Source organism: Canis aureus, chromosome 10 (assembly GCF_053574225.1).
Source record: "Canis aureus isolate CA01 chromosome 10, VMU_Caureus_v.1.0, whole genome shotgun sequence".
Classification (NCBI taxonomy): Eukaryota; Metazoa; Chordata; class Mammalia; order Carnivora; family Canidae; genus Canis; species Canis aureus.
The window spans coordinates 16,142,400-16,169,636 of record NC_135620.1 but is presented as its reverse complement, the minus strand read 5'-3'; the positions used below and the strand labels follow the sequence as shown (position 1 = coordinate 16,169,636).

Genomic DNA, 27,237 nt, shown 5'->3' with positions numbered 1-27,237 from the left:
CATCTTTTTTTTTCCTGTTTTTATTCCACACTCCACCCACTTCAGGGCCTTTGCTTCTTTCTCTAACGCGTGTGCAGAATGAGGTATTTCATAGTGCTCAGGGAGAAAACCATGTAACAAAACATGCATATATTTTTAAAAGATTTTATTGATTTATTCATGAGAGACAGAGAGACAGGCAGAGGGAGAAGCAGGCTCCATGCAGGGAGCCCAACATGGGACTTGATCCCGGGTCTCCAGGATCAGGCCCTGGGCTGAAGGTAGCACTAAACCGGTGAGCCACCCGGGCTGCCCCCAAAACATGCATTTTTAAGACACAAGGAATAATGTGTAAATATGTAGCACTTGAGAACATTTTTAGCTGAATTTTCAGGCTCAAATATCTGTTGATACGACCTAAGCAGAGTCATTACATGTGGACGACAGCTATCCTTTCTTGCTACCCACCATCCAGTCTCATCATTCCTTGCCAAGAGAACTCTCTGATAAAGCAGTAGGATGCAGAGGCCCAGTATAATCATGGTTGGTTTAAGCCAGTCATCATGAGCTCTTACGTTTTTGCTAATAATTGGTCTATGGATGAATTTGTGACTTGTGACTCAGTCCCAAGAAGATAAGACATGAGGGGAAGACTGCCTTGGGCTTCCAAGAAAGTTTCCCCACAGGGAGTGGGCAAGGGTTTTGCTCCTGTCCTTTCTCTTCTTACTTCATCACTCTAGTGTAGGGATATAGTACCTGAGGTGTGACTATAAAGGAAATAACACAGACTACCCAAGGATGAAAGAACAAAAGGATTGAAGGAAACTGGGTCTTTGGGAATTTGTGTTAAGTAAAGTTACAGTTAAGTTAGAGTTATGTTCTAATGGTCCACACACCACTGTTTATGCAATTACATATCTGCACTAAATGCATCTTAGCTGATACATTAAGAAATAGAATTAAAAGCACACTTAGATTCCCCAGTTTTCACCATGGTAGCAAGAGGATGGGTAATAATTAACAAATATTTTTAACATGCATAAGCTGCGCTTTTCAGTAGAGTATCATAAATTCTTTGTAGAGAAGTTCTATCATAAGTCAAAACAACACAACTATAAGACAATAACATTTATAGGTAGAACAAAGTAAGAATTTAACTTGATGTATGCTAAAATACAGTTGGTCTGGTTTTACTTTATGCACCATTTCTCTCATGTACAACGTTAGCACTTACAGATATGATTAAAAACAGATTAACTGAACAGAATGTGTAATGGTCCTCAGCTGAGTATCAGAAAATTAAAACAGATTTGAAAACTCTTCTGCAACACTCAGGATTTAAATACATTGAGTATGTCAGCAATTTTGTACTCTCACAGCAAGAGATAAAAGAAGCAAAGATAAAGGGATGCACAAAATAGGAATGTCTTTGGGGATATTAAGGCAATTAAGAGCAATATGGAAGTAATCAAAATTTGGTCGACAGACCAAATAAGACCTTATGAAATAAAAATATGGGCCAACATTTGCAAAATGTTGCATGCCTTCAGATTACATATGTCTACAACAGAAATCAAGGGTTAGATTCAATGAGCAGATATGAAACATTAGCAATGGATGAAATGCAAAAGGATTTCCTAGGCTTGAACATATTCAATGTTTCTCAATCTTTTATCATGGGAGACAAAGCAGTGTATGAGTAGAAAACAGGCAAAAGTCAAGCAGCTTGTTTTATTTATTGTGAACAGTTGTGTTTCACGTCAGTGTGAGATATCCAAGAAGTTCTTATGAAGCTTGTATTTTCTCAGATTATTTTTTCCTGAGATGACAGGGACTAAAAGGTACACATAATGAATGCATCTAGTATCCTAGCATGAAACATATGGAATTGCCCGAATGCAGGCACCCACTGTGGATTAATAAAACCAAGTCACTCGCATCAGGGGATACTGGACTTCTCTGGAGACTTCCCTGGAAGAGAAGTAAGAACCACAGACATAGATAAACACGGGGTTTAAACTATCACTCAATGCAGATCTCACGAAGATGAGAATGCAGCCAACAGATGTGACCCAAACCGCACCAGACAGAAGGAAATCATAATGAGGCAGACGAGAAGCTATGTCTCTGTCTGGATTATATGTGATGGGTTGCAAACTGACATATTACAATCCCGATTTCAATGCAGCAGCTGTCATCTTGCTGATCCACTTGTGTATTTCTCTCAACTCATTCAGCATCCTTTTGTGGTTCTTCCAATGTGGCAGTATCCTAAAAAGATGATTTTAATCATATCAAAGACATTTGAACTTTAATAACAGTGCCACAAAGGAGAGGCGAGCTAGTGCTTCTGTTGCTAATTTGTTTCATCGCTTCCTACGTTTGCAGGTTTCCCATATCCAGGCATACCTCTTGTGTTTGCAGTTTGATGGTTAAAGGACGTCTAAATGCTTTCATTCCTTCCCCCCACCTTTTTTCTTTGGCTACAATTTGGGAGGCCAGATTCAGACTGATTTTCAGCAAGAGCGTGTTCCTACTAGTTTATTTAGAGAGCATTTCCTTATAGTCTCTAAAGTAATTGTGAAAATCCCCTTTGGAGTCTCGTGACTGTGCCTGATGCTTTACCCAGCCAGTACAGCTACCAGATGTAGAATCTGTAATTAGCCACTTTTAGAATCTTACCCATAAATTGGCAAACAAAACATCTAGAACCTTCAGGGTTCTGTGAATAAATCACCTTCCCCATTAGTGTTCACAAATGAAAAGGAAAAGTCTCCAAGTAAAGCAGTGTTTCAAGTCCAAGGACTGTTCCATAACCACAGAGCATTATAGCAGAGAAAAATTAGCAACACAAACCTCTTTGGCTCTAAAAGATTTCAAACACACTGGACATGAAATTGGTAACCGTTCTGCTATGAGGTCATGATCCTGCTGGGAAACAGGAGAGGGGGAGACGTCAGCCTTGTTCCAATTTATTGAGACTGAGGGAAATAGACAGGAATGCTGTTGATGGCAAAGATACCCCAAGCCCAGTTGCCAATGAAAACTGTTCTCATCCAGTTGCTGCATCCTCACAAAAGGAAGGATTAAGTGCTGGACAAAAGGAACTCAAAGTCAAGGAAACTGCTTCGGTCCCAGCCTTGGTTTCAGTAGCCACCGTCAAGTTCCGGTCACTTGAGAGCTTTGTCTCTAAAACGAGAGATTGGGTGAAATGACCTTTCAAGTCCTATCCTCTGTCAAGCACACAGGTGCCTAATGTCTACCTCTGAGAGGAAGGCAAATAAATCCCAAGGGCAGAAAAGAACCTCTCCCCCTAATAGTCACCCTTTGGTTAGGAAGATCTCATCTTCCCTCTACTGACTGCATCAAAACCTTGAAAGCTCAAGATTTGAATCTCAAGGGTGAGGATTGGGAACAGGAAGCTCTTCTGTTTGGGAAGGTGCTTGAATGAAGTAAACAGATGAGAAGGGAATTGTAGAGTAATACAAAGGACTAGTATCCATTGTGGGTTAGGATAATAGGGGTTTATACTATGATATCATTAGGCATAATTAATATTTAATTCACAAAATAAGAATGAGGCTCTTTAGTCCACACAACCCAAACTTGAGTCAACAAGATGCTGTAGACAACAATGTCCTAGCCATGGAAGATGGGCATGACTGGGCACTTAAGCCAGGCTGAGAAATTATTTTCCTAAAAAGGCTGGACATAGTGCAGATTGGCATGGTGAAAAATAACTCATATCCAGCAAATATGTAGTAATTACTATATGCTGGGTACTAATATATACACTTGGCATGTATTAACCCATATAATCTTATCAATAATCCTATAAAGGAAGTTCTGTTAGTATCAGCTTACACATATGGACACTGCCCAAGGCCATACAGCTTGTGGTTGTTAGCTAATGTTGTATAACAAATTCCCCAAGCAGCTAAAGCAATAATAATTTATTTATATATTTCACAGTTTCTGTGGACCTAGCATTCAAGAACAGCTTGACTGGGTGATTCTGAGTCAAGGTCACTCATAAGATGTTAGATAACACCTGTGGCTGTATTCATCGGAAAACTTGCCCTCTCACTAAACAGGGAGCAGAGGGAGAGTCACGAGGGAAGCAAGACTAGGAACTCAGATAAACCCTGGATGAAAAGCTTGAGTTTTTATCTTTTTCCCTCTTGACAGTCAATAAAAGCCCCTATTCAAGATCCAGTTTTAGGTTTCTAATTCCCTCTAATTTCCCTCTCTGAAGCCACTTTTGTCCTAGCAACATCATCCCAGTTGGAGAAGTTGCATCTGAGTTCTGAATGCTGACCAGTCCTCAAGCCTTGGAGATCCAGATGGAGCTGCTCAGCAGGGGCCAGGAGCCAGGGGACAGGGAGGAGCAGGCAAAGTACAGTGGGCTGGCTCTTTTTCTCCAGACAGAGAGAAAATAAAAGGAGGAGAGAAGGGGTGATTTGCTTATATTTGTGTAAGGGTTATTCTGTAGCAGACCTAGGTTACAAATGAGAAGAGCTCTTGGTTATCACTTACTGTCTTTTACTGTAAATGAATAAGAATCTAGGCACAAGAGAATTCTTCAAATCTGAAAGCGAATATACAAAAAGAGAGCACCAAAGAGGAAAAGCCAAAACAAAAGTGGCAATTCTGGTAAGTCCTATAATATCCTTGGGTGTTAAAAGATAGTGAATTTTAAGATAGAGAAATTACCAAGTAAAGCTGAAAGTTAGTCATATTAGCATTATGTCCTTTCAAAATTTGGGTATGGTCTTTTCAGGTGTTTTATACAGAAATCTCAGCAAGGCTTTCCCCCCAGTCAGAGACTGACAAAAGGCAATTCATAGAAGAAAATATACAAATAGCTAATAAATACATGAAGATTTTGTTCAAACTTGGTAGTAATCAGAGAAATATAAATTTAAAACATGATACTCTGTTGTCAACCTAGCACATCTGCAAAACTTTTACATATTAATAATATGTAGTACTGGTAAAAATCTAGGGAATAGACACAGTACTACACTTTTATTAGACATGTAAATTAGGGCAGGAGAGGAGAGGAAAACTTGACAGTATTTCTCAAAATTCTGCTTCCAAGTGTTATCCTAAAGAAATACTCCCACTTGGTCCTAAAGTGGTACGTACCAGGGAGCCCATTGCAAAACAGTGTATAATAGTGAAAAATTAGAAACCCAGTATTTCATCTGTAAAGGTCTGGTTAAAAATAATTATGCTACATTCATACTACAGAATGTCTGACCAGCAGCTTGAAAGATGATAGATAGATAGATAGATAGATAGATAGATAGATAGATATAAATACATATAGAGATATATATAGATATAGATATAGATGATATAGATATAGATAGATATAGATATAGATATAGATATAGATATAGATATAGATACACACACACATACTGACATAAAAAGTTTTCCAGGTTATACTGTTAAATGAAAAAAGCAAATACAGTCTAAGAACTGTAAGAACAGTAAGTGCTAGGGGGGTTTTACATAATTTTTACATATTTTTGCATAATTTTTATTATCTAAAAAAATAACACAAAACTACATATCTGTAGTGTATCTGTAACTGAATAAATCCATAGAAGAAGGTCCAGAAGTCTGCATATCTCTCTATGAAGTATAGTCACCCCTGAAGAATAGCATAAGATTGAGTGTGAGAGAAAGAATATAAAAGGTAGAGGAAGCTATGAAAAGGAAGACTATCATTTTTTTAATCAGAATTTATTCATGTATTACTTGTGTAAAAAAAAAAAAAAAACCCAAACTGTGAATGTTGTAAACATTAAGGCATTCTAGACCAAGTATTCAGTGCACAAAAGCATTCCATATGTATACACAATATCGCCTTGTTGCAACCACATTCTCAGAAAATCAAGCCTTGTTTGCCTGGAACTAAGCAATTGTGTCTGAAAGAATGAGGAGAAATAAACCCATCTATCTCTGTCATCTGTTGTTAGATTTTGGCCCTACCTTCTTCTTGCTTCTATCTTGATGTCCTTCTTATGATCATTGTTTCCTACCTAACTCATATAAAAGGTATAAAACATAAACCATTAATGAAACTGGAAAATTGGACATGAAAAACCAGTTTCCATATTTGAGGCACATGGATTTTCCCAGGTAGTATTGCAAAAAAAAAAAAAAAAAAAAAAAAAAATCAGTAATTCATGGGTTTTTTTCGATCTGAGAAATAAATGTTGAACCACCCAAATCTCAACAGATACTCTGACCTTTTCTCCAGATCTGTCTATATAATTACAATATAAGCTGTCCACTCCATATAAACGTACCAGTAGTTTCATCATGCCTCACACTTTGTTGCCTGCAGCAAATGCTTTCGTCTGCTATAAGCCTTCTCCCTACTTGTAGTTACCAAGATGTTGGGCATGGTTGCCTTCCCCAGCAGAAAGCAAACAGTTGGAGGGTTACTGTGTCTCATTCATTTTGTGTCTCCCTTGGTACAGTGTCTAGCTCAGTGATTGGCCTCTAGAACTTACTTAAAAACTATTGCTCATTACTCAATTGATATATAAATGCTATATGTTCAATGAAGCATCTATAGAAGGAGTTTTTATTCTTGTGGATCATAGCAAGTAATGAAAGCAAATAGGCAAGGCACCAAGATATGATTCCAGAATTTGCAGAAACTAGGGGATAGAGTGTGAGAGGTACAGGGGAAACATTTGGGCAGTGCAGCTCCTCAAGGCCAGCAGCTATGTCTTCTATCTCTGTAATTTCTACACCCAACACAGTGTCTGGTGACCTAGTGGGTGCTCCATGAATACTGTTGATGAATGATTTAAGCAAAAAGCAGGCCTAGGCTTTGGCAGCAGACAATCCTGTATTCGAATCCTGGCCTGATAAAAATTTTACACCTGTGATCCTCAATATTCTGTTTCTTTAGATCCTCTTTTGCAAAGTTGAAATTAAAAACTCCATAATCACCAGGTTGCATTGAAAGTTAAGTGGGTAAAATATCCATGGCAGTGCTTGGGCCTTGAGAAATAGTATTTGCCTGCCTTCTCTCACCACTGAGATAGAAACTGGCATTCCAGAGGAAAAAAGTTAAGAAAATCAGTCAAAGGATTTTCATTGGCCAGTTTGAGTTCTGTTACTTTATGTGATATTCATATGATGTGGATAAAATAAGGTACTAGTGTCGAAACCTTTACAGCCTGTTTATCTGTATGCCCACCCACTCGCCCCAACCCCTCAGCGAAATAGAAGCTTCTCTGTTCACTTGGCCTCAGCCCTGGTTTCCAAGAGAGAAGGTAAGCCTCCGAGCTCAGTTCCTCCAGCTTGCTGGTAGAGAACAGGAGACAAAGCAAGAACAGGAGGAAGAAATGCAGAATTTTCAAAAGAAGAAGTCACAGTTTGTTTCTAAGAGAGAAGGAAAACCAGAGGCAAGAGCAAAGAGTAGGAGGAAATGTAAAACTCTCGTTGGCTCACTTTAGAGGAGAGATTTTCATGGAGATTTGGGGGAGAGCGCACATACACCCCTTTGGGTGCCTAAGAAGTGTGAGAGATACGGAGTTAGAGGGAAGAAGAGGGAAAGATTTTTTAAATGGTTGAAGTAAATTATGAAGCCATTATATTGGAATGTTTTTCTTTACTTACTCAGATGTAAGTAAAGATCACACTGGGTTTAGTCATGTTGACTGTGTTTCTTTATGCACAGTACCATGCAAAAAATTGGGTATCCTGTTATCTCAGGCTTTCTTCAGATTACGGAGAGAGTTCCTGGAAGGTTGCATGAGAACTGCCCTCCATACAGAAATAAACAGTGAGGACAGAATCCAGTGTGGCATGTGGCAGCAGGTTGCGTGGGCAGGACTGGATGCTTCTTTTTCAGAAAGAGAGACGATGCATATGCACAGGTGGAAACACATCCTCTTACCTATTGTAAGCAGGTAAAATGCCTGGAAGAGATCAAGCTAAAATGATATTTGCCTCACTGTCAACCACCTGCTAAATGAAAGGGTACCCTTTCAGAGGAGACTGCGATGAAATATAGCAAATATGCAGAAGGTAGATGCAGTCGTTTCCTGGGGATATTTTAACAAATTGCCACAAACTTGGGGAAGTAAATCATAACTTTGTTCTCTCACGGTGCTAGAGGTTAGAAGAAATTCTAAATCAGGGGGTTGCAATGGCCCCACTCTTTCAAGAGGTTCCGGGGGAGGATCTGTTCCATTCCTGTGTGTCAACTTCTAGAGGCTTAGGCCATCTTTGGCTTATGGCCACATGGCCTCAATCTCTGCATTTATCTCCACATCCACTGTGTGTCCTTCACTGTGTGTCTGGCCTGTGGCCCTAGCACATCACTCTGCCTCTGTCATCACATTGCCTTGTTTTCTGTCTGTGTGTCTCTCTTTTTTTAGAAAAAGATTTATTTATTTATTTTAGAGACAAAGAACAGAAGTGTAAGGGGCAGAGGGAAAAGGAGAGAGAATCTCAAACAGACTCCACGCTGAGCACAGAGCCCACAGTGGGGCTGGATCTCATGACCCTGAGATCACCACCTGAGCTGAAACCAAGAGTCAGATACTTAGCTGACTGCATCACCCAGGCACCCCTCTTTGGGTCTCTTATAAGGACCCTTGTCTTGAATTTATGGCCTACCCTGTTAATCCCAAATGATCTCATGATTTCAATACCTTTAACTTCATTACATCTGTAAAGTTCCTTTTACCAAACAAGTTGCTATTCACAGGCTCCAGGGTTTGATGTGGATGTAGACTGGGGGCAAGGGGAACATTCAATATACTATCGTGCATACATAATTAAGCAGCTAAGAGTATTTTTCTAAGGTGGAATAACCATTCCCAAATCAAGAAATTAGCACCATCCAAGAAGCCCTGTCATGCCACTTACCATCATTACCAACACTCCCAGTGATATCTGTTAGATTTGTCAGCTTGAGAACTTTATATGAAGCAATCATCAGTATGTACACTCTTCCTCAGTGTTGGCACATCACATTGTGAGATATTCGTCATTGTGAGACTCATCTAGTTGTAGATTGATCATTGTTCTTGCTTTGTGGTATCCCTTTATGTAGCAATACTATGACTCATTTGTGCACCTACAATAGATGGACATTTGTGTTATCTCTCGTCTTCAGCTATTGAGAATAATGCTACTATCCATATTCTAGTACACGTCTTTTGGTAAAGATACATATGTCTTTCTGTTGGGTATATACCCAAGAGTGAGCTTGCTGGGTCACAGAGTATGTGCATGGTTTGCTTTGCTAAATACCACCAACCAGTTTTCCATTGGTAAATCAGTAAGGCTGCCATTAAACTTGACTTTGCAGAATAATTAACTAATTTCTATGGAAGTCTCCAAAAGGGAGATTTCACCAACTCCTTAGGAAACTTCCCAGAGGTTGAACAAACTTCAAGGTTTCCAGTGTTTTCTTGAGAATTAGTGGAACCCACTTTTGTAGAAATAATTTGTTAAGTAAATAAATAATCCATACAAGATGGTGGAGAGAATGCTTCATCCACTAAGGAAAATAATTGGAAACATTTTAACCTCGTTTATATACATCTGCACCCTGAGTGGGAGCACACACCCTGGATAGCCTGGTACTGTTTACACAGCCCTCACCACTCCATGGTCTGTGCAAGTCCCGGGAGTTTGCTGACAAGATTTACAGATTTGCTGCAAATTCCACAGCTGTGCCTTCTAGGTTTTTCTCCATTCCATGGATACTTTTTCTCTAATGCACTGGATTAAAGTAGAGAATAAACATAGCCTCCAGATCTATTCACTCTGATTAATCAAGAAGGCCAGATACCTCTCCCTCTATTATGTAAATAATTTAGTGTTCCCCAGCAAAGCTGCATATCCAAACCTATAAAGGTACCCAGCAGAATATAGCCTTCTATATATACCTGAAGCCAGACTCCAGAGAGATAATTGGGGTTATGAATATGGAATCTAGGTAAAAGCACTGGCCACAGAGAAGGGCAGATGCAAAATAGATCACTGTGGTGTTCCTTGGTCCCATGAAATCTCTTAGGGACTGTGTGTGTTAGCTGTACTAGGTAGGGTTGTGAGATGTTTGAGAACCTTGGTAAATGGGAACAGCATTACCATTCAGAAGGATTTTATGCATTCTCCATATGAGTGTTTCCACTTAAGGGGATGTTCACAAATATTGGGCTTTCCTGGCTCTTGAGTCTGATTCAACGACAACAAGGCAGTATCATAGCATCATTTCCTGTAGGAAAGAAAAGCACAATCAGTACCCAGAAGTCTCCAAGCAGCTAGTCGGCCTAGGGCCTACTCAGCATGGAAAGCCCATTACCTCACAGGGGATTTTGGTGTCATGCAAATCAGTTTCGGAATTCACTCAGTTTGCTCTTGCTTAGGAGTAGTTCAGAAGGAAGAGTACACAATGAAGGAAATCAGTTCTCTAAAGCCAGTTCTCTTACTTTGGCCTCTGATTATGAACCTCTCAATGAATCTCTAGAGCGCTATATAAAATAATTGAAGGAGGGATCTAGAAAGTGCACTAGTCCTCTGGAACATGGTAGACAGTGCGCTATACCCTTGCCAGCAGCATTTTCTTCTCCACTTTGCCAAAGGATCATCCACATTTCCCAGCCATGTGCCTTGCATGAGGTTAGCCCAGTGTTGTGCCAGTAAAGGTGTAATAACAGGCTCACCAAGATCAGAAAAAAAGCCCTGAGTCCTTGTGTCTATCCACTGTACATGGTGTAAATATCCCCCACGGTGTCCAACCTAAGGCCACCAAAATGATATCCCCGGATGCAGATGGGTAAAACATGCACAGTTAGTACCTCGTGATACAGTGTTTCCACCACACAGTTACTATAGAGATAAATACACTCAAGAGAAGAGATCATAATAAAATGATTAGGAAAATATGAATTTGGGGTATTATCACTTTATTTTTAGTATACCTTAATTACATGTTTTATAATTTAAGTTTTATTGGTAGCTGTCTTTTACAACCGCTTCCAGAATTCCTGAAAATTCAGTGATGGATTCCAGCAACTAAGTCCTCACCAGCTCCAGCGCATCCCTGGGTTAACCCCACCTCAGCCTGAAGGGTGGACCTCATTTTCTCGAGCCATTCAGCATTTCCTATTACCCTGGCCATAGTTTCGGGATGGAATAGTGATTCAGTTTAGAACAATGAGAGGCAAAGCTGAGGGTCCCATAGAAGGAAAGTCTCTTCTCTTCCCTGAGAAGAAAGCCAATGGTGTGGCTTAAAGATGTAAGTTCTAGAACTGCTATATCATGAGAAATCCAACCTGAGGATAAAGATGACGTATGGTTGAAGATGGAGTGGACAGAATTGTATAGAAATGGAGCTACAGGTCTATGAACATGATAACCATGCATAAGTCAAACGATGCCGGAAAATCTTCCTCCAGGTATTTTAATTTCATGAGCCAAATATTATTCTCTTTTCTGTTCATGCCATTTAAGTGGGATTTTTCTGTGATTGACAACTTACACAGTTCCGAGAGATACATGGAAGATTTGGTTTATAAAAATAGTCACTGTGATGCCTGGGCGGCTCAGTAGTTGAGCACCTGCCTTTGGCTCAGGCCGTGATACTGGGGTCCTGGGATCAAGTCCTGCATCAGGCTCCCCACAGGGAGCCTGCTTCTCCCTCTGCCTGTGTCTCTGCCTCTCTCTCTCTGTGTTCTCATGAATAAATTTTTAAAAATCCTTTTAAAAAGTAATCACTAACCCTTCATATAGATATGTTGGGGGGGGTGCCCAAATAAATAGAGCAGATTGTGTTTCTTGGTAATAAATGAAGTTATTTCTTAGCTAAACTAAATTTCTACCTTCCCTGAACACTCAGGGAGTAAACTTCATTAAAAGCCTTTTGTAGAAATTCATGGTTGTAGTATTTTTGGTATTAATGCAGGTGACATTTTTAAATTAAACTTTTTATTTTAAGATAATTGCTGGTTCACACAAAGTTGGAAATAATGCGGAGGGATCCAAGGTACCTTCTCTCCAGTTTGTCCCAATGATAATATCTTGCAAAGTGATGCTACAATGTCACAACTAAGATACTGATACTAATACAGTCAGGATGAAGAGTTCCATCCCCACAAGGATCCTTGCCTTGCCCTTTTGTAGCCACCCCCATAACCACCTCTCCTCCCACACTCTGACACCTGGCATCACTGGTCTCTTTGCTAGTTCAATAAGCTTGTAATTTCAAGAGTGTAATATCACTGTAGTCATACAGTATGAGACGTTTGAGATTGCCTTTTTTCATGCAACATAATTCTCTGGAAGTTCATCTAAATTGTTGGGTGTATCCGTAACCCTATCCTTCTTGTTGCTTAGCAATATTCCATTATATCAATTTGCCACAGTTTGACTTTTCACCTGTTGAAGGTCAGCTGCGTCATTCACAGTTCTGGGCTCTCACAAAGCGTCTATGAACATTGTGTACATGTTTTGGGGGCAGGTAATAGAAATGTTTATTCCCCTGAAGAAAATGCCCACGAGTGTGACCGTGGGGTCATGTGGTGGTTGTAATAAGAAACTAGCAAACTGTTTCCCAGAGTGGCTAATACCAGTTTCCCTTCCAACCATCAACACATGTCTCCTCTTGTTCTTTCGCATTCTTGACAGTTTTTTTTTGGGCCGTTGTGATAGGTGAATAGTGATATCTCCCTGTGATTTAAATTCACATTTCCCTCACAACCAAATACAATGAATATCTTCTCATGTGCTTGTTTACTGTCTGTTTATTCTCTTAAGTCAAATGTCTGTTTATGTCTCTTGTCCACTTTCCAGTGGGATTGTTTGTTGTTACAATATTGAGTTTTGAGAGATCTTTGTATTTTCTAGATACTAATCCTCTGTCAGAGGTGTGGCTTGCAAATATTTCCCCCCAGTCAGTAGCTTGCTTTTGATCTCAAGACGATCTCCTACAGAGCAAAAATTTTTAATTCTGTTGGGATCCTGTGTGCCACTTTTTCCCTTTATGGATTGTACTTTGGGTCTGCAGTCTAAGACCTAGATTCTGAAGATTTTTTTTTCCTAAAGGTGTTAACAGGTTTTTTTTCCACATATAAAGTTTATGATCCATGTTCAGTTAATTTTTTTTAAAGTATGAGATTTCTGCCAATGTTCATTATTTCCCCTATGAATGTCCACTTGCTCCAGCATTGTTTGGTGAAAAGCCTCAGCAGTTTTTTTAAATGATCATTTGTGCTGATGGCAGCACAAAATCTGGAAGATAGTTATTTTTCTACTAATATTACATATATTTCAATTAGATGTGATTTATTTTCTTAAAAATAGAAAGCAGTAGAGGTAAATTGCTCTATTATGAAATTAATTTTGATAAATCCAAGCTTTTCTATACAATCATCAAAAGGTACTCAGAGCCTATCAGACATCTAAATACTAGACTCAGATTAATCTTTTTGTTTCCCTGTAAAATAGGACCGGGGTATCCTATACCTGTGTGGTCTATCAAAGTAACAGGACTGAGGCTTTAATTGCTTTGTTTTGTTTTGTTTTGTTTTGGATATAACTTGGGGAGATCAGTCTTTTTCCTTCATGGCCACACCACACATTTTCCTCAACACACCTCCTCACCTAATATATGAAAACTTAATCTGCTAGGAGTAAGCCAAGATATAATGGGGAAAAAAATATGGGTTTTGAGAAGCGTTTATTAAAGGCCTTAATATCAGAGAAAAGAATGAGGATTCTCAACTATGAGAGAAAAAATTAATTCATCAAATATGTGTCATATTTTTTTAATACAACTGATTTTTTAAAAGATTTTTATTTATTCAGGAGAGACATAGAGACACAGGCAGAGGGAGAAGCAGGCTCCATGCAGGGAGCCTGACCTGGGACTCGATCCCAGGTCTCCAGGATCAGGCCCTAGGCTGAAGGTGGCACTAAACCGCTGAGCCACCCGGGCTGCCCAAATATGTACCATATTTTATGAACAACATTGAGCTTGATTCTGTCAAATTCCCATCCCCCTGGGTTCAGGATCTGTCTTGAGCCCATGGGATCCTGCTGAATGGCTCCATAAGAGCACAGATTCTGGGGGCACTGGAATGGCTCAGTCAGTTGGGTGACTGATTCTTGGTGTCATCTCAGGTCATGATCTCAGGGTCCTGGGACTGATGGGGCTCTGTGCTCAGCAGAGAGTCGGCTTGAGGATTCTCTCTCCTTCTCCCTCTGCCTCTCCCCCCAACTTACGTGTGCATGCTCTCTCTTTCTCAAACAAACAAATCTTAAAAAAAAAAAAAAAAAAAGCACTGATTCAGCTTCCCGCTTTCCTAGATCCTTGTCATTCTCCCCCACCAGGTAATAGACTTCTTATAATCTCACCATCCAGCAGAGTGCCATGTATACACTGAACACTCAGTATTTGCTGTATGAATAAAGAAATCATGAGTATCAAACAAATCAACAGTTCTCAAGAAACTTATAATCTATTATGAGGACTTATGGCAAAAATACAAAAGCTAGTGGAATATGAGACGATGTCAGCCTTGGCAGGAAAAGAACAGCAAAACCAAGGCTTTTTGCCTAGGGATGCAGGATTTTCCTGTGTGATCCATCACATCTTTTAAATTTCACTCTGTCCTTTGGAGCCAAAGCCCTGCTAATGTTCTTTAGTTTACTTGTCTTTTATATTTTTTAAATACATTTCCACTGGATCTTCAGGGACCTTGTCCGTAACTATGTTTGGACAAGAGTCAGATGTTTCTGGGATCCCTAGCCAAAACACCATCTAACAGGACCCCAGTCTGACTGCTTTACCATCTCAGTGAATGACGCTTACCAAGCACGGGATTGCCTCAGACACTCAGAAGTCATCCTGACTACCTCGGCACGCTCCCTCTGTCCATGTACCTGCCACTGATCATGGCCTTATATCTCTTCATATGGCCTTACTCTTACCCTAATCCAGCTAAGCATCATTCCTCACTTGGCTAGCAGACTCAGCTTGGGAATAGGTCTTGTATCCAGTTTTTTTTTTTTTTTCTAACTCACAACCTGCCTAAATGTGTCTCAATCCCCAAACTAATTAAATTAATCTCCTACTAGAAGACCCACCAGTCCTTTTCATTGCCCTTAGGATGACGTCCAGTTTCTAGCATGGTCCTTGACAGTCTTTGCTGTGCTGTCTCTCCAGACTCATGCTGTTGGGTCCCAGTCCCAGACACGGGAGCTCCAGGCTCTGGCCACACAGAATTTCTTTTATATATCCCCTCTCATTTCTGGTCCTTTCCACAAACCATTTTTCCTGCCAAGAGTATTCTTTCTGCCTAAATCCTCTGCATCCATTAGTGATTATGTTTAAAACTCACAGCTCGTAGGAAGTGTTGCCTGGCTCCCTGACGGGCTCAGATGACCCTGCTGTGTTTCCCCCGTGGCTCCCTGTACTTCTACCTCAGAACTTCTCCACACATTTTTAATCACATAGTTTTCAGTCTGTCTCATGAAAGATTCAAAGGAGGTCTCTAAGGAGAGGTTCTTTGTTACTTACTCATTGTTAGATCACCAGCATCCAGCCTGGGACCAGTTACCCAGTTGGCACTCAGTGTTTTTTGAGTGTGGTTACCTGGGTGGTTAAGTGTCTGACTCTTGATTTTGACTCAGGTCATGATCTCAGGGTCGTGAGATTGATCCCCGTGTCAGGCTCCACGCTCAGCAGGGAAAAAGAGCTCAGCTCTTTCTCTCCCTCTGCTGACCCCCACTAACTCTCTCTCTCTCTCAAATAAAATAAATAAAATCTTTTAAAAATGTTTTTTGAATGAATGAATAAATAAATGAACAATCTGTATGTGGGATGCAGTATAATAGAAAAAAATAAGAAGTGTAGAAACGAGTCAATAGACTTTTGCAATAATGAAAGAGGAAAGCAATAAAAGCCTGCAGCACATGGCAGCTGTACAAGAGAAGAAAAGCTATGGCCACGGCAGAGACTGTGGTGGCACCAAGTTACAGTGAAGAGAGAGAGAGAGAGAGATCGAGGGAGAAAGCTCCAGCAGTCAACTATATGACGCTAGTATAAAAAGCAAGCAACCAACCAAGCATACACACACGCAGAATTTCAAGAAAAACTCAGAAAATCAAGTTACTTGTTTCTAGAGTATGGCAAGGTGAGACTCTGAAATAATTGCCACAGTGTTTCTCTTGAGCATTTTTATCCTCTCCTGGTTTCTTGTTGTTTGAACTCACAGCAGAGGCAATGGCTGTGAGTATCAAAGACCAAGCTTATGAAGATATTTTTGTGTGCAAACATGTGGCTTTGCACATCAAGAGTAGGCCCCATAGAGACCCACAGCTCGACGTTCAGACCACAGCTCCCTTGAATGAATATGTGATGGTGTAAGGACAGTGTTCTAATCCGAGAGAATGTATACATGCAGCCAGCTGTGAATGGGAGAAATCAGAAGGGCATGTCTAGGGATCCAAAGCTGAGGACAGGCCCAGTGCTCTGCTGCTGCCTCTCCACGGCCAAAGCCAGGGGAGTAGGCCCAGTAAAGAACCCAAACAAATTTGGGTGTTGCCATCAGGAAATGCTGTCTTGCTTCTCAGGGGAGGCTTAAGATCATGGTGGAACTCACACAAAAGCCCTCATTTCAACATCATGCTGGCCTCAGTCGAGTAGAAATGGTGGGAACCTTGATAGATATAGTTTACAGATATTTCAACAACAAAAAAACATTGAAGTAATAGAGCAGGTAATATGTAGAGACAAAGAGATAGAGATACAGATGGCAGACAAGAATAAGCAGAGAAGGCAAATAATTGCCACTTACCCTGAGTTTTTCACCTGCCTAGTGGACAGTGGGGAGTATCTTGCCTTTTCCTCTGTGCCCAAGAAGGACAAGGAGGTGCCCCACTAATCAGTGGCCTTAGAAATCAGAAAATCAATTCACAGTCAGGACAAAGACACAAAAGGAATTGTGTGAATGAAGAAAAATGGTAGGGGACTCCTGGGTGGCTCAGTGATTGAGCGTCTCCCTTTGGCTCAGGGCATCCTGGGGTCCTGGGATGGAGTCCTGCAAGGGGCTTCATGCAGGGAGCCTGCTTCTCCCTCTGTCTATGTCTCTTCCTCTCTCTCTCTGTCCCTCATGAATAAATAAATAAAATCTTTAATAAATTTTCAGATTATTCGGGATGCCTCTCTCTCTGGGTCTCTCATGAATAAATAAAATCTTTAAAAAGAAGAAGAAAGAAAGAAGAAAGAAGAAAAGGAAGAAAGAAGAAGAAGAAGAAGAAGAAGAAGAAGAAGAAGAAGAAGAAGAAGAAGAAGAAGAAGAAGAAGAATGGTAGCTATAGACAAATGAGCTGTGCATGTCCCAGGAATAAATGGCAATGACGTGAGAGCAGATGATTATTTATATATCATTGGAAGCCATTGGGACTGGGTGCCAGTGACTGGAACCACATCTCTTCCACAGTACAATATAACCATCCTGGAACTAAAGAGAAGGAAAGGAAAGGCATAGTCGAGAATATCTTGAATTTGACTGATGCTTGTCCACAAGGAGCTAACACAAATCTAAAAGTGGCATGTTTTACCTTGATTTTTTTGTTTAGCAGTGATACAGAAACTTTTCTATTAATTTTCACATGCCTAAGTCATACAATTTATGGAGTTTGTCCATAATAGCAATAAAGGTGAAAGATATACAGATACTTCTAGAAAATAAAGGTGAAAGATATACGGATACTTCTAGAAAATAAAGGTGAAAGATATACGGATACTTCTAGAAAATAAAGGTGAAAGATATACAGATACTTCTAGAGAGAAAATTAAAAAAAAGACTTGCTCTATTTCTTAGCATTTTACCAGATAGCCTGTAACTTAAAATACTCACCCATACTGATGTGTTAAAATGTGCCATGGGAGAATCTGAAAAGTATTTGTATCTTCCCCCTAAATTGAAAATATTGTGAGGAATCTCTTCTCTCTTGCTGTGGTATTATTTAAAGAGCTATGTTTTAATGGATCCCACCAAAGTAATGACCAGATACCCATTCTGCTTAAATCAGAGCATATAAGTGGTATGATATTAAATTATTATAAAAGTACATATGTGGTCTTTATATTATATACATGTCAATGAATTATATCATTGCTAGGTTACACATGTGAAACCCCATTATCCAGTGGGTATAGCATTATGTTTCACGTGGCATTGAATCAAATAGTCCCAGCATTTTCATCTTGGAATGACTTTCCAGATAATTCAGCCAATGCATCAATATACAAACGAGGGAATGGAAGCCAAGAGAAGTTAGATAATTTGCTCAGGCACATTGTCTATTAATGCTGCAGCTAAAATGAGACCCCTGGCATAGACTACCCTGATAACTTTAATTAATTTCAAGAATAATATGCTTTATAAATTGGCTTATCAGTTAAGACACCTTCAGTGGCAAATAACTGAAGATAGAATTGAAACTGGTTTAAATAGTAAGGAAAATGTATTACCTTGTATAATGGAGAGCATGAAGATATAGCAATTCCAAGGTTAGTTAACTCTGTCAGAGGCCTGGATGTTTTTTCTTCCCTGTTCTCCCATCCTTACTGTATCTGATTGTTCTCAGGCTAGCTCCCCGTGTGGCCATAAGACATGAGACAGGTGTAGCAGTCCCAGACGACGTATACCTCAAGATCCAGCTGAAAAAGAAGGTAGTCCTTCCTAAGTGTCATTTTATCTGAATAAGGATCATTTCCCTGAGGAGCCCCCAGAAGATTCACTGGCATTTCTCTTTGGCCAGAAGTGCATCATGTGTTCATGCAATAGGACGACCCTATAGGGCTTCTATTAATCAGGATGCTTTAGGGAAAGAAATGTGTCCAGCTTCCTTTAAGGCATGTGGCCATTCTTAATGAAGGTGGCTGCCTGGAGTAATCAGGAGTCAAGGATAGACAGGAAAAAAGAGAGAATAATTGCAAGACAAGCAATGGTGTCTGTCCTTACGGGCACATGTTCCTGGGCATAAATCAAAGTTGATTCTAACAGTAGAGGAAAGATGAGTATTCACATGGACTAATTGACAATCCTTGCTAAAGCAAGTCACTATCTTATGAAAGTGAAGAATTTATCACATATTCTTTTTTTTTAAGATTTTATTTATTTATTCATAGAGACACAGAGAGGGAGAGGGAGGCAGAAACACAGGCAGAGGGAGAAGCAGGCTCCATGCAGAGAGCCTGACGTGGGACTCGATCCAGGGTCTCCAGGATCACACCCTGGGCTGCAGACAGCACTAAACCGCTGAGCCACTGGGGCTGCTTTTATCACATATTCTTGATGTCAATCCTAATGATCACATACAGGATTTACTTAAAAAGCATAATTAAAACCCTAAAAAGACGGGATCCCTGGGTGGCGCAGCGGTTTAGCGCCTGCCTTTGGCCCAGGGCGCGATCCTGGAGACCTGGGATCGAATCCCACGTCGGGCTCCCGGTGCATGGAGCCTGCTTCTCCCTCTGCCTGTGTCTCTGCCTCTCTCTCTCTGTGTGTGACTATCATAAATAAATAAAAATTTAAAAAAAAAAACCCTAAAAAGAACACAATTTCTTCAATTAGTACAGTTTACGTTGAAATAAGCGACTTTGATTCATTTGCCTTTTTGTTCTAAATTATGGCACTTGGGATATGAACCACCTTATTAAGTAAGAACTATTGATTAGTGTCTCTATAGATGATGACACCAAGGCTCTGAGATACATTTATGATTCTTCAAGTGTGGTCTCTGGATCAGCAGTATTAGCATCACCTGGAAATTTATTTAAAGTGCAAAATACTGGGCTCTATCTCATACTTACTTGGACTCTTTGGGAGTGGCCCAGTAATCCATACTTTAACAAGCCTTCCAAGTGATTCAGATACAATGGAATGTTTTACAACCATGGCACAAAACAAATAACATGGAGCCAGGATTTGAACATAGAGTCTTAGCTCCAGGGACTGTTCATTTAACCAGTGTGTTAAACTGACTCCCTCCCCAGTAAACAAAGAGTTTCTAGATAAAACAAACTATAGAAAAATGTATTACACCTCTCTTCATCATAAAAAAAGAATACTAGGGGAACTTGGGTGGCACAGTTAAGTGCCCAACTTTTGGTTTCAACTCAGATTGTGATCTCAGGGTTGTTAGATCGAGCCCCACTTCGGGCTCCGTGCTCAGTGTAGAATCTGCTTGAGATTCTCTTACTCCTCCCTCTGCCTCTCCTCACTACACACATGTGCTCACTCTCTCTCCATCTCTCTCTCTCTCTAAAATAAATAAAATAAATCTTTTTTTTTTAAAGAAGAAGGACTATACTAGATTGGGTAGGAAACCAGTCTATGATAGAGCAAAGTGCTACCATTTTTTGTATCCATATTTCACTCGACTCTGTTGCCATCATAAACATGATCCATATGAATTAAGATGGTGATGAATCACAGTAACCCATTTGGCCACACTGTGACGTGGGTGCTCTGGTTTTACTTTCAGATATGGAATTGAGAGGTGTGGAAGAATGAGTCCCTAAGTGAACCAGACCTTGGGTTTCAATTTACAAAAGTCCTTCTTTTGATAATTTTACATTCGAATGATCCGATGCAGAATTAGATGAAAGAGATGAATCATGAAATGACTGTGGGTTACTTGAATAGATATTTTTATAATGATTACAGGCACACACAACACCACATTCTTAAAATTATATTGCCTTGTGTTACAAAGAGCTTATTCTTCTCATAATGGCATCTTGATAGAATGTGGGTGGGCTGAATAGCTCCCAGGGCATTAGCAAAGCAATGACATAAAATCATTGTTTTATTTTCTGCAGCTCCTCTGGATAGCTTGGGGGAAATTATGTGACTACTCTACAAATGATGGGTAACTATGAATTCCGAAGAAATGAGTCAAGGGATTGCATGACATCATCAATTCAGAAAGGACAGAGTTTGGGTCTTATTTCATGCAATCAGGACCATACAGTCTATTTTCTTTATAGTTTCCAGATATTTCCTTTATGAGCTACATAATTATTTTTGCCAAAAGTACATGCATCTTACTTTTTTCATTTTTTTCCTATTTTCACACACTAAAATTATGAAAAGTAACCCCTCTCTCTCTCTCTCTCTCTCTCTCTCTCTCTCTTTTTAGGGAGGGAGGGTGGAAGGGGCAAAAGGAGAAGGAGTGAGAGAATCTTAAGCAGACTCCACACCCAGCGCAGAGCCCTCTGCAGGGCTCGATCTCACCACCCTGAGATCCTGACCTGAGCTGAAATCAATAGTTCGACACTTAACAAACTGAGCTACCCACATGCCCCATCACCCTCTCTTTTAAATATTTTTTTTTAATTTTTATCTATTTATGAAAGTCACAGAGAGAGAAAGAGAGGCAGAGACACAGGCAGAGAGAAGCAGGCTCCATGCACCGGGAGCCCGACGTGGGAACCGATCCCGGGTCTCCAGGATCGCGCCCTGGGCCAAAGGCAGGCGCCAAACCGCTGCGCCACCCAGGGATCCCCACCCTCTCTTTTAATACTTAATATTACATGAAAAGAATAGCACAACAGTAAATTGAGGGCTTTGGTATATACACAAGCAAACTATTTAGGATTTTATTTCATTGGATGTCATCTATTTACTTGAAAACAAAACTAGTCTGTTTGGCATGATGAGCCACATCCTGGGCTTGACAGTTCCACCTTTACTGTTTAGTGACCCTGAGTCAACTGCATTCTGTATCTAAGCTCCAGTCACTTGATCTATAAAATGGGAATAGTAATGTGACCAGATAGGAATATATAAGGTTTGATAAAGTAATATATTTAAGTCACTGACCCCATGGCTGACTCTTGGATAGTAACCAGTATATACTATTTTCATTCTCATTTTCTCATCCCTCGTTACCATCATCATGGTAAAGATAATCTGAAAAATATACGAGTGACTACATTTTTTAGAAATTTTATACATTTTCCTGAGAATCTCTGTCACTTTTGTGAAATTCTTAGAAGAGTCTTTGGCTTTTAACAGAAGTAGGAAGCCCCACAGCAAAAGTTGTATATTAATCACCGTATTCCCAAAACCCAATAACCAATGTTAGACGTATTGAACAACTAAACTAGCTTATCTGAAACTACTTGTTTATAGGGAAATGTGCGAGAATACTTCCTTTCTTATGTCTCAGTTAAATAAATGTAGAATCACAGATTTTCTTTATAGTGGTAGATATAGATATTTCTTTTTGCCAAATGTTTTCTAAGCAAGGTATGTTAATTGCTTTTTTAAATCAGGGCATTTTGCAACACTTTCTATTTTATGAAGACTTGAAATGTAAAACACTGCCAAGATAACACTGAAATTGCAAGTGCATTCTTATCTAGCATACTGGCGGACTCTAGTTGTGCATTCTGTGCCTGGATCTAGACAGCTAGTTGTTTAGAACCAGGCTGGGATTACAGAGTCTACTTGTATTATTAATTGCCTCCCCACCCCGGTTGGCAAATTCATCTCATCCTTTACCCTAGAAATAAATGAATGAGATGGGGGAATCTGAGTGGCCCATGGCCACAGTTGAAATGCTGGTCCAAGAGTTTTGTCACTCAAGAATCTTATCTTTGTGCAATTCAGGGCTGGACGTATAAAAAATAAAACCAGGCTGTTTCCTTTGCTCAGGATAACTGCAGGGAAATGACAGGCATACCTCATTTTATTGCGCTGCACTTTACTACACTTTGCAGATACTGTGATTTTTACAAATTGCAGGTTTCTGGCAACCCTGCTTTGAGCAAGTCTACTGGCACCATTTTTCCAGCACCACTTTCTCACTTCATTTCTTTGTGTCATATTTTGGTAATTCTTGGAATATTTCAAACATTTTCATTATTATTGTATTTGTGACCTTTGATGTTACTGTTGTAATTATTTTGGGGAACCATGAACCATGCTCATAGAAGATAACAAGCTTTCTGAATATGTGTCTTCTGATTGCTGCACTGACTGGCCATTCCCCAATCTTTCTTTCTGTCCTTGGTTTCCCTATTCCTTGAGACACAATAATGAAATTAGACTAAGTGATAGCTCTACAATGGACTTTAAGTGTTTAAGGAAAGGAAGAGTTGGATATCTGCCACTTTAAAACAAAAGCCAGAAACAACTGAGCTTAGTGAGGAAGGTATGTCAAAAGGCAAAAGGACAAAAGGTAGGCCTCTTGCATCTGACAGCTGGCCATGTTAGGAAGGCAAAGGAAAAGTTCCTGAAGGAAATTAAAAATGCTGTTCTGGTGAACACATGAATGATAAGAAAGAGAAATAGCCTTGTTGCTGATGTGAAGAAAGTTTTAGTGGTCTGTTTAGAAGATCAAACCAAACACATTTCCTTAAACCAAAGCCTAATCCAGAGCAAGACCCTAACTCTCTTCAGTTCTATGAAGACTGAGAGGTGAGGAGGCTACAGAAAAGTTTAAAGGTGCAGAGATTTGTTCATGAGGTTTAAGGAAGGAAGCCATCTCCATAATGGAAAAGTGGAAGGGGAGGGATGCCTGGGTGGCTCAGTCAGTTAAGCATCTGCCTTCAGCTCAGGTCATGATCCCAGGGTCCTGGGATTGAGCCCCACATTGGGCTCCCTGCTCCGTGGGGAGTCTGCTTCTCCCTCTGCCTGCCATTCCCCCTGCTTGTGCTCTCTCTGTGTGTCTGTCAAATGAATAAATAAAATCTTTTTAAAAATTGCAAAGGGAAGCAGCAAGTGCTGATGTAGAAAGTGCAACAAACTATCTATGAGATCTAGCTAAGATTATTCCCAAAGATGGCTACATCAAACAACAAATTTTCAATGTAGATGAAACAGCCCTCTACCAGAAGAAGATGCCATATAGGACTTTCATAGCTACAGAGAAGTCAATGCCTGATTTCAAAGTGTCAAAGGGCAAGGTGACTCTCTTGTTAGGGGTTAATGCAGCTGATGACCATTAAGTTGAAGCCAATACTCATCGACCATTTGGAAACTCCTAGTGCCTTAAGAATTATACGAAATCTATTCTGCCTGTGTTTTATAAATGAAATAGCAAAACCTAGATCATAGCACATCTGTTTACAACATGGAAGTTTAAACCCACTGATGAAACCTACCACTCAGAAAAAGAAGATTCCTTTCCACATGTGAGCGCTCATTAACAATGTACCTCTTCACCCAAGAGTTCTGATGGAGATGTACAATGAGATTAATGTTATTTTTCATATCTGCTAACATAGCATCCATTCTGCAGCCCATGGGTTAAGGAGTCATTTACACTTTTAAGTGTTAGTATTTGAGGAATACATTTCCTAAAACTATGACTGCTATAGAAAAGATTCCTCTAATGACTCTGGGCAAAGTAAATTGAAAACCTTTTGGAAAAGATTCATCATTCTAGATGCCATTAAGAACATTGGTGACATGTCGGGCTCCCTGCATAGAACCTGCTTCTCCCTCTGCCTGTGTCTCTGCCTCTTTCTCTCTGTGTCTCTCAAGAATGAATAAATAAAATCTTAAAAAAAAAAAAAGAACATTGGTGACTCATGGGAAGAGGTCAAAATATCAACATGCACAGGAGTTGGAAGAAGTTGATTCCAACCCTCATGGAAGACTTTGAGGGGTTCCAGACTTCAGTGAGGAAGTCACTGTGATGTGGGGGAGAACTAGAGCAAGAGAAGTAGAAGTAGAAGAGGAGCCTGAAGATGTGGCCAAAGTGCTACAGTCTTCTGATAGAACTTGAATGGATAAAGAGTGGGTCTTATGGATGAGCAAACAAAGTGGTTACGTGAGATAGAATCTACTCTTGGTGAAGATATTGTGAAGATTGTTGAAATGACAACACAAGATCTAGAATATGGCATAGACTTAGTTGATAAAGCAGGAGCAGGGTTTGAGAGGACTAAATCCAGTTTTGAAAGTTCAGCTGTGGGTAAATGTTACATTGGCGTTAAACAGTATTCCATGCCATCTACAGAGAAACCATTTGTAAAAGGAAAAGTCAGTTGGTGTGGCAAATCTAATTGTCATCTCATCTTAAGAACTTACCACAGTCACCCCACGCTTCGGCAACGACTGCCCTGATCAATCAGCAGCCTCAACATGGAGGCAAGACCCCCCTCTAGCAAAAAGATGACACTCTGAAAGTCAGATTATGGTTAGCTTTTTTTTTTTTTTTTAGATTTTATTTATTTATTCATAGAGACGCAGAGAGAGAGAGAAAGAGAGAGAGAGAGAGGCAGAGACACAGGCAGAGGGAGAAGGAGGCTCCATGCAGAGAGCCTGATGTGGGACTCGATCCAGGGTCTCCAGGATCACACCCTGGGCTGCAGGCGGCGCTAAACCGTTGTGCCACCGGGGCCCTGGTTAGCATTCTTTAGTGACAAATTTTTTTTAATTAAGGTATGTTCATTGTGGGTTTTTTTTTTTTTTTTGTAATGCTACTACGTGCTTAACAGACTACAGTTTAGAGTAAACATAACTTTTATGTGAACTGGGAACCCAGAAGACTCCTTTGACTCACTTTACTGTGATACTCACTTTATTGCTCTGGAACCAAACCCACAATACCTCTGAGGTATGCCTATGTGTGAATGTTTGAAAATATTAACTGTGAGTTGTCAAGAAATATGGCAAGCATTAGTTTCTGGGTGAAATGATTTTGTGAAGTCATAGTCAGTATACAACAATGATGAACATTAATCACCTCTACTTAAAATGGAGAATACCATGAGCTTATCTGTGATAGTTAAGGTTCTTTAATTTTTTCATAGGCAATCATTGGAATTCATTAGTATGAATTAAGTAAATCTAACAAGATGGGTGTGATGGCTAATTTTATCTTTCAACTTGACCCTGCCACAAGCCCAAATATTTGTTGTATGTTATTCTGAGTGTGTCTAGGAGGGTGTTTCCAGATGAGGTTAGCATTTGAATCAGTAGACTGAGTAAAGATTACCCTCACTGGTAGAGTTGGGCTTCATGCAATCCATCCAGAGCCTGAATAGAATAGAAAAGTGGGGGGATCCCTGGGTTACGCAGCAGTTTGGCACCTGCCTTTGGCCCGGGGTGCGATCCTGGAGACCCGGGATCGAATCCCACGTCGGGCTCTCAGTGCATGGAGCCTGCTTCTCCCTCTGCCTGTGTCTCTGCTCTCTCTCTCTCTCTCTCTGTGACTATCATAAATAAATTTTTAAAATATTTAAAAAGAAAAAAAAAGAATAGAAAAGTGGAGGAAGGGATAATTCACTCTCTGCATGACTGTTGGAGCTGAGATTTCTGGTTTCTTCTGTCCTAAGTCTGGGAATTACTCCATTGGCTTTCCTGGTCCTCAGGCCTTCAGACTTGGAATAGAACTACCCTACCTTCTTTCCTAGGTCTGGCAGGCAGCAGATTGTGAAACTTCTCAGCCTCCATAATCACATAGACAATTCCTTATAATAAATATATTGATTCTCTTTCTCTGGAGATCACTAATACAATTGAGATATTTATTATGCATAATATTTCCAATTTTAGATTTCATCATCAACTGATAAATAATCTATATCTTTTTTAGTTAATGACGACTATATTGTGGTTTTCTTAATACATAAAATTCAGATTTATTGTATAAAAAGATAAAGTTGTCTAAATAAAGGCACAGAGACAAAGGTAAAAAATACCTCTCCTCCTGCTGTCTAAAGATTATTAACACATTGCTTTTATACTCATATTGATATATGTACACTCCACCATAAGTAGAGTGTTACCTAAATGCTGTTTTTAGAGGTTATTATATATACCTTTGTTTTTTAGGATTTTATGTATTTATTCATGAGAGACTCAGGGAGAAAGGCAAAGACATAGGCAGAGGGAGAAGTAGGCTCCGCAGAAGGAGGCGGATGTGGGACTCGATCCCAGGACCCCAGAATCACAACCTGAGCCAACGGCAGATGTTAAACCACTGAGCCACCCAGGCATGCCATATATACATTTTTCATAAAGATTTTATTTATTTAAGTATTAACATACAAGCAAAAAGGTACACAATACAAAGTAAATATACTCATTTAGGCAGCCCCCATTTCAAGAAATAGAACATGGCCAATACCCAAGAAGCTCCCTCATGCTCACTCCCAGTAACTACCCCCACTAGGGTAATCTGCAACCTAACCTATAACATCTTGAATTACTTCTATGTGTTTCTGTGTTCTGTGTA

General features: G+C 39.9%; 2 long non-coding RNA genes across 2 annotated transcripts in view; one reads left to right on the top strand and one right to left on the bottom strand.

Moving 5' to 3' along the window:
* LOC144321591 (uncharacterized) overlaps positions 1–27,237 on the top strand; it is a 259,240-nt gene that overhangs the window by 214,623 nt on the left and 17,380 nt on the right. The gene's annotated exons all lie outside the window — the stretch shown is intronic.
* On the bottom strand, positions 1,733–15,505 carry LOC144321590 (uncharacterized). Its single transcript, XR_013387188.1, has 4 exons — positions 15,369–15,505; positions 10,117–10,243; positions 8,887–9,097; positions 1,733–2,250 (listed from the first exon to the last, which is right to left on the bottom strand). It is a non-coding gene; the product is annotated as an uncharacterized LOC144321590 (long non-coding RNA).